This window comes from Aquila chrysaetos, chromosome 7 (genome assembly GCF_900496995.4).
Source record: "Aquila chrysaetos chrysaetos chromosome 7, bAquChr1.4, whole genome shotgun sequence".
Lineage (NCBI taxonomy): Eukaryota > Metazoa > Chordata > Aves > Accipitriformes > Accipitridae > Aquila > Aquila chrysaetos.
The window spans coordinates 35,597,396-35,606,393 of NC_044010.1; positions in this window are offsets into that span (position 1 = coordinate 35,597,396).

Below are 8,998 nucleotides of genomic sequence, written 5' to 3' on the forward strand. Positions count from 1 at the left end.
GGGAGACTCGGTGGCGTGACTTACAAGAGGAACTCAAAGTTTGCAGAGTAAGAATGGTGTTTGCAGACTGTAAAAGAGGATAACAACCCCTGGGACATTCTTTCAAAAAATCGGTGAATCTTGCACTGCACTGCACGGGAGGATTTGCTCTCCATACATTGGGGTCAAAATCAAAGCCTGTTTGCCAGACAGGGTTTGCCTGGTTTTTTTAAGTTTCTTTTTTGAGCCCTGTCTTCTTTAGAGCTCAGTAAAAAGTTAGTTTCATGACTGTAAGTTATATCAGAATTCACTCTCAGAATGTGCATTTACACAGTGCAGTCTTCCTGAAGCTGCAGGCAGGTGCTCCAACTAGTTGCCTGGAAAATCAGCTTCTCTGTAAACAAGCCAGATAATCAAGAGCAGATAAAAGTGCCTGGATTAGCCCTGGGTATGTGTGCACATGCTGCCCTTACTCTACTATCCCAACTGTTGCTATATTTTTACTGCCAGGTGACTGGCAGCATAGCCATGGATGCTCTATGCTGTGGGGCTCCTTGTTTCTTCCTTGCCCAGAGGAGGATGAGGCATCACAGTAGGCATTAGAGGGTGATCTGCAGCCAAACCCTTTTACCATTTCCCTCAGTGCACAGCAGGAGGATTTTGGCCTGCAAGAAAGGGAGCTCATGCTCCAATCTGCACTCCCAGTACGGCCAGCCCCCTTAAGGCACCACAGTTGCACAGCTCACCTTTTTTGGGGTGGTAGACATGGCAATGACCAAGGCATGATACTGCTAGGGATGGCAGCACGGCTGTGACCTTGCTGTCAACACTAACACGTAGGGAAGCTGGCAGCTGCCAGGGCAGGGTTAGCCCCTGCAGCAGGGACGCAGCTGTAGCAAAAGGAAGAGCAAAGCTGGCACCCGCAAAATCCCCATCTCATGGCCCCAGCTTCACCCCCAGCCTTCCGAGAGGGGGAAGGAGTTCCAGGTTTGAGGCTGCACATGTCTGCTCTGCCAGCGCTGCTAAGACCAGGCTCAGGAAGGGCAGTGGAGTCCCTGCTGAGGACCTCCTGCTGCATGGGGTCCGTGCAACATACACCTCCAGGCAGTGGAGGTAAGAGCTGGCATTGCAAAGCCAGGGGGAGATAGGAGATTGGCACCCCTTACCTGGGCTTTGCATGTAAAGAATACAACTGGGGACTGTGCTGGCCCTAACTAAGGAACAAAGTGCCAGACACTACTGCCAAGTAACCAACACAGAAAATAAGAAGCACTGGTCACCTGGATGCAAGAGTTAAACGCCTTCATGCTGTTGGTGTGTTTTTCAAGTTGCAATACAGCATTTAACAAAGTAGGTTCAGCAGTTAGATTTGCATACAAATTTGCATACCGGCCTCATTAGACAAAATTCCAATTAAGTCTTCAGTGCATGCAAGAATGGCAGATGCACAGGCCTAACAGGCGTACCGTTTTATGCTACGGGATGGCTGTAGTGTTTACATCAGACATGATTATACCCTGTTCTGCCCAAATACGGTTTCATTAGTTTGCATCAGCTCCATCCATTTCCCACGTTGTCCAAATCTGAAACCTTTTATCTTCTCCAGTTTCTCATTTTTTCAGAATTATATTATTATCTACTCTACTCCATTAAGAACCCCTTTTAGCCCATCTAAATGTATTCTCATGTACATAAGCATAATAACAAGGAAACATATAGGAGCTTGACATTTCTTTTCGTGCTGGTACTTACTGTTCAAAATGTCCTAGAAGAATATTAATGATGTCTGTCTTTTCACAGGTGAAGGGAACTAATCACTTGAAAGGACTCTCCATCTTTGGAAGTGTGCTGCACCAAGCAGGTCGTTTCATTATCCTTTTGGAAAACACATTTAAATCCCTTGAATGACACCCACATCAGTCTCCTCACTCCCAACTGCACAACCGTTGCGTTAAAGAACTGCCAAGGGAAGATCAGAGAAGAAAATTAGGTAGAACTTTTACATTTTCTGATCCTTAAGGAGTTAGCAGGGTGAGGAGGATAATAGCCACTATTCTCAGTGATTACATGGTGCTGGCAATAAACAACTTTTGTAACTATTATATGTCTGTAAAAGCCCCTGATCACTTCAAATGTCTCTGCCAGGAATATGATTCTGTAAGTAAAGTGCATCAGCCACCCATAGGCTCCAGCTCTGAGTGGTCCCACAGGCGCAGCTCCCCAGAAAGACAAGCAAGCTGCATGGCCACTAAAACCACAACAGTTAAAGATGGAGCCAACGCTTACCCTCTCAACACTGAGACTACCATGAATTTTTTCCAGTGTTTTCTTCCTCTAGATCAAGTTGAGATTAACCAGTTGGCAATTTTACAATTCTGTAATCATAGATCCTAGTGAGGGTCTCTGATGTGAATCATCCCAAATGGGTTTGGCTCAGTTGCAACCCTGACCTCAAATCTTAGACTGTATCTATCAAATCTAAACACTGCTGCTTTGGTCTAGCTCTAATAAGGACACTTCTACAGTGGTTGTCCACATGGGTACGTAAAACAGTAACATTTCACTGGAAGCCTCTCAGTTTAAGATTCATCCAGCTTTCTCCAGAGACAACCATGTTCCACCAGGAAACAGACACCTGTAAGCATAAAATGGAAACAGCTCCCGTTCCTAGGGGAAGTTAGAGTAGATGTCATAAATTCTCTTTTCACTTCTAACCCCACATTACTTTCTGCTGGAAGAAGACTTCATATCATCGTAGCCCCAAATTGCTGGGCAGTCTGAAAGTGTTAAGAGAAGCATGGTTTCTACCTCAAGAAGTTGACCGCATAACCCAAAACGGGACATAAATGAATTCAAATGGTGCAATACATGCCCTAGGATGAGCAAGCAGATGATGGCAGCACTCTGGTGATGCTGCAGGGACAGCAGACTCCTCCTCCCGCCCTCATTCCTCATGCAGGTCCTACTCATTATCCTCTGTGAACACAGTGCTGGTGCCAGCTTTGGTCACCAAGAGATCGGAGAGATAAGTTGGGAAATTCACAGGAATGCAGAACCCAATACATAAAACACTAATTACATTTCTCCAAAATGAAGTTGCCAGTGCAAACCCATTTGCATTTTTTCAGCTGAAGTTTCTTGCTTGGCTTGTGGCAGTGATGGTCACAGCATGTTTCTTCTGCTGTAGTTCAGAACAGATTTGCTGATTGCACCAATCCAATCCATGGCAGTGCAGGCAGGAGCTGATGCAGCTCCCTTACACCTGGACAGAAGCCTGCCAGATAGTTCTGTACAGCGGTGATCTGTTTGCTTCTCAGAGGAGCTTGGCTGAAAGCTCGGATCCAGAAAGACTTTCCCTTCCTCCCCTAGAACTTGCTGGGCCTCATGTTACTCCTGCATGTTCAGCTTATCTGATGCTTTTAAATCAGGATAATTTAGATATGCTTTCCTCCTGAATTACATAATTTTATTGTAAGTGGATGAGCTGAGTTGGGAACACTGTGCTCAGCTCAGCTAAGTGCAAAGAGCCCATTAACCTCACAGGGATAAAGCAAAGCACACTGGGGCAAAAAACAGGCTGCCTTTACCCTCCCCAGGAAAGACTTTTCCTATAAATGGGGGTGTACTTGACTAATGACAGGCATGTGAGCTGGAAATCAGTGACTACTACTCTCTGGGGAGCAGGGCAGAAATGCCATGGCAGGGTCACGCTCACACACTTCACCACCTCCTGGCTGAGTAAAAGCTCATTAATGTACCACCCACCGCAGGGGCAGCACGGCTGTGTCTCTTCCGAGAGGAGCTGGCTTTCCTCCTGCCAGGGCTAAAAACAAGCGGTCAGTGCTCGCTAGGACTAAACTCCCTTTGGTTTGAGGCCCTGAGGGGCCTCATTCAGGTGGAGCAGACTGGGCTGAGTCTACGTGATACGCTGCAGGCAGATAGGAGCTTGCTCTGTCCCAACAGGGAGCCCGCCCAGTGTAAGCTGGGTGTGGGTAGTGGCCGTGCAGCGTTAGATGGCACGGTGCTGCGAACTGGGTGGACCAGCTCAGGAGCAGCACTGTCAGTAAAACCTGAGTGCAGGTTGGCTTTCGTGGCAGCTGTGTCCGCAGAAGTCCTCCACGGCTTAGAGGTGGCAAGGGAGGGATCAGCTCCCAGCCTCAGTGACACTATCTGTCCACAGCTCAGGAGCAGGCAAAGATGGCAAAAGCAAGCTAAAAACACAGTCACACCACTTCCTTCTCTCTGTGTGCTCATGACAGCCAGCCACAGCCAGCTCCCTCAGCTTGTTGGCATGTCTCGGTGTGTTTGCCTTTGCCAGGCTCACTCCTGCTGTTATGAAGGGGAGCTGATCAGCAAGGGCAGCGGGTAGCCCTCTCGCCACCACCCCGCTCCCCGGGGCAGCGGAAAGGATTGAACATCCAAGTGGTGAAATACCTTCTCAGCCCTAATATCTCCTGCTCAGAAATAAAGCAGCAGCCACGCTTGAAATGCTGTTCATTGCTTAGCAGGGAGCACAATTTCCTGACCCTTTCTTCATCTCTTGCAACTTTGATGTCACCTATATTTAAAAAATAGGTTATTTTATTAAAAAAATACATTGTTTTTTAAATAGGCTAACACCAATAGGCTTTGCACATGTTAATTGTCCTCAGGCAAGTAAGATCAACTAGGTTCTTGATGGCAATCACAGAAAGAGCCAAGATGCACACAAGGTATGCAGGCCTGACTATGCCAACAGAAGAAAGAGGTGGCATCTCTCACCGAGCGATGAAGGATGAGTGTGGGAATGGGGAGGCTGCTGTACCTCTTGGAAAGCCCTAACAGGAGAGCGACGCCTCTGTTTCTTGTCACTGAACTGTTCGGTGCAACTGCATACCTTGCTCAGCAAGACGTATTATGCCAGTGACATCTGCAGGGAGAGCCTGACACCAGTCGCTTCTCTCAGCGTGACACAGGGTGTCAGAACCCAGACCGGAGCAGGAGCATTGGGTGCTGTGCCAAAGCACAAGCAGCACGCACCAAGGCGATCGACCAGAAGAGAAGACACATCAAGCCAGAGGGAGAGTGGGAAATAGGGCTCTGATGGCTCACGCACTCCTGCATCCCTCGGCAGGCACACGAGCCTCCTTCCCACGCCCAGCGGGTGAGGAGAGCAGCTCTTGCTGTGCCGTGCGTTCCCAGAAGGGGATGCAGCAAGAGGCCCAGCCACAGACTGGGTCCCCCAACCTTGCCAGCTCTGTACCAGCATGGGGAAAGACGGGTGCCAGGGCAGGGTGGCACAAGGCAGGCAAGGAGCGAGACAGGGCATTGCCTGTGTGGTACCGGCAAAGCCCCACGTGGACCACAGGGCAATAAGTGAACTGGGAACCTCCTAGGAATTACGGTAGTTGTTATTAATTCATGCATGGATTTCCCCTATGCTATCTAGATAACACTGTTCAGCTTCCCAGCAAGCATAAAAAAAAAAAGCAGATAGGGTGAAAAAACCTCTTGCTTATTGATTTATTCAACCTGTTTTCAGTGCCTTCCGAAACATACCCATTGCTTATTAACAGGAAGCAAAAATGCAGCAGCAGCTTTTCCATGCTAATACCTGACACATCCAAATGGAGCTGCTATACCCAACTGTTGCCCAAGCTGCTGCATCTGACCAACAAGCACTTTGAGTTTTAAGCCATTAACCTTTTATGCAGAGGACTCTCTATAGCTACAAAGGTGAAAGAGTCAGGAGGATTTTTCTCTTTTTATTTCTTTTTACTGTAGATCGTACCTGTGCTGGGTTACAAAACCAAAAAAAAACCCAGAGTGGCTGAAACTTCCTCCTGGCTGTACCACGGAGACTAGAGAAGGGACGGAGCCTGATTTGATATGACTATTTTTTATAAGAAATTTGAAATCTTATATAGCTGACTTTACACTGAGCAGAGGGATCCCTGAGGTCTTTTGTCCTAATTTGGCTGGGGGAGGGTTGTTTGGTTGGCTTTGGTTTTTGGAGAGCTTTTTTGTTTTTTAATGAAGGCAGTGGCAAGAGTGGAAAAAGGCTGAAAACTCAGTCTTATGACATAATGACAAGAGTTCCTATGTCTTTGTATTAAAACAAGCAGGTAGACACTACTCTTCTCTCTAAAGAAACTCTCAAGAAATTTCAGGAAAACTGAGAAGCACGGGTTGATTTTTATTGTTCTTACTAGAAGTTGCCTGGCACAGTTCTGCCTTCTTTACAAAACAGAATTTCTTGGTAAAGTATTCCGGAAACACAGTACACACAAATCTTAAGACAGTGACTGATTATTACAATTATTATTTCCTTGAAGATAAGAAGCCTTCACTTTCTAATGGCTAGTTTATTTGCTGAATACTGTTGGCCTTAGATACGATGATGAATTATTATTTCAGGTAAATCTAAATGGTACATAGATAATAATATGACTCTTCCACAGACCAGGAAATAGGAAAAAAATCAGATGAATGTTGCTTTTAATTTAAAATAGCTGGGGTGTCTCATCCTACCTTTCTTGGGCTTTAGAATATTAGAAAGCAAAGGAAGCACTGCAATGTGAAATACTGCAATTATAAAGGGGAAAAGTCAATGGAGAAATCCAAGACACCCAGCACTGCAGAAAACTAACTAGATTTTATATTGGATGCTGCCATCTTGACAACATGCTGATGAGAAAATATAGTAACACAGTTCTTATTTAAAAGCACAAAACCCTGGTGGGTTGCAACACAGCTGTAAAGGCAGTTAAATCAGGCTACATGCGTAAAAACCTGCACAGATGGAATGCTGAAATGGATGTTTTAATTGGTGTTTTTCATATTGAATACTGTGTTTCGTAACTGCCTTCCCCCAGTAGTCACTTCAGAAAGGATTAACAGCAACAGCTACTTGCTTGCACTGTACTCTTTTTTTTCCTTTAACACATGGCATAGAAAACTCAAAAGTGCCAGCATGTACTGCTCCCTGGCCATTGCACAGGGTTTAGGCTGTCCCCTTCTCCTCCCATGGTGGTCAAGACAGGTGAGGGCCGCAAGCGGTATTGTTCTCTTCCCATTTACAAGTGAAGTTTAAGCCAATGGATGACAGCAAGATACAATACAGAGTGAGGGTCTCCTTACTTCGTGTTAGAAAGCAGTTTGGATCTCCTACTAATGTTTGGGGATTTTTTGTTCATTGTGTTTATATATATATATATGATTTTATATTTATAAATATATATGACTAGGTCTGACACTCCAAAATCAAAATTTCCATTCCAGATGAGACTATTAAATTCTTCTTTTTATCCCTATGGGCAACATGCAGAAATACTATATCCTGCTTGTAGATGTAAATCTGGTCAATCTCAGACAAGTGAGCAAGTGTACAAAGCTTTTTGATCGAGAGCTCGAGCTTTGCTGTTAATAGAAGCAGGCGGGCTCCATGGCCGCATTAATGTCATATTTGCTTCTATGTGTATTTGCTTTGTGCTGATTCTCTGGAGTTAATACATGTACCTAACTATAATGTACTGTTTGAATTGAAAGTTGAATTTAACAACCAGCAGTCCCTAACTTCCATATCCAATGAACGTCAGTCCCACTGACTCTAATAAAACTTACCAAAAGTCGTTGAGACTCGAGGTTGTAAGTACAGATTAGAAAATGGGGCGTAGCCACTCTTGGATGTTCAGGTTATGCACACAGGAACATGTGTCTTATGCATGTGCAAACACATCCATTATCTCTATTAACAGAAAAAGGAGGGGGAAAAAATGTAGTATTAAAAGAAGTATGTTGCTGATGCTGTGAGCTTTCTTGAAGACAAAGCATCAGGTCACACAAAACAGTCTTCTGCCATGTTAATGGTTACTCACAGCTATGGTCTAGCCTCCGAGGCACCCATAGCCAGGGTAGCTCAATTTGGAGAGGAGCTCTGATAGATTTTAGCTGCTAATCCCTGCAGGACACGGTGGCCTTGCATTATAGGCCTGCCAAATGTCACACACTACACGAGGCTTGCACCTCACCACCAGTGGTGACTGCACACTTGCCTGCATGCTGGGCATGGCGTCTCCAGCTCCGGCCGCAAACCATAATGTTGCTGCTCGGGGACCTCAGCACCGAAATGGGGCTTGTGCTTAAAGGTGCCCAGGAGAAGAACCGCCAGTGCCGCAAACCCTGCTGGGGTGGGTGACTCAGCCTGAAGCGAAGGATGATGCTGGGGAGAAAAGCGAAGACAAAACCAATCGTAGTGCAGAGCAGAAAGCCTGAGCGTTCTTGTTTTGAGCGGCAGGGGTGGACACCAGTGCAACTGCAACTGCTGCAGGGCTGCGCTCTGCGCTCTGCTCAAAGCAGCCACGTGCCAGGGAACTCGGCACTGACCTGCGAGAGCCTCCTACCCACACGTGCATACAGGTGTGCCCTCAACTGTGGCCTCCACATGCAGGTCCCTACCTTCTGCAGGGACGTTTCATCTCCTTGCCGCCCTTGGTTTATCCCTCAGCTGCTCCTTTGGCTTCCAGTCACGTTAGGCCCCGAGAGGTTTTTTTCCACAGAATTTCTACTCCGACCTTGACCTGACCGAGGGAAGGGGATGTGCAGAAGGTCACTGGGTAAAAAAGTGCTGATGTGGGCTATCAAGCAATGACCCACTTCAGTCAGGAGTGGAAGAACCTTCACACCTAGTTCTTGCAGAACTTTCCAGAACCCCTGTGTTCAGAGGTGTCCAGTAACTTGTGCAAACACATTGGAAATCGAGATCTGTCGGCCTCTAAAGCCATTCAGTTCTCTACTAATTTTTTCTTTCCAGCCTCTGCATCTACAACTATTGACAAATCATGTTCAGCCTGGTTTTTCTCATTTGCAAATTACGACTCAGCTGAGTCATCCCAGCCTCGATCACACCACATCACCAGGACTGATGCCAGCAGGGACAACCAGAAAGAGTTAAGCCCATAGGGCTTTTCCTTTTCAGATCAAAGCACTTCATACAAAATATTTCAGCAAAGAGCAAAGAAAGCTGAAGCAGACTTTGGAG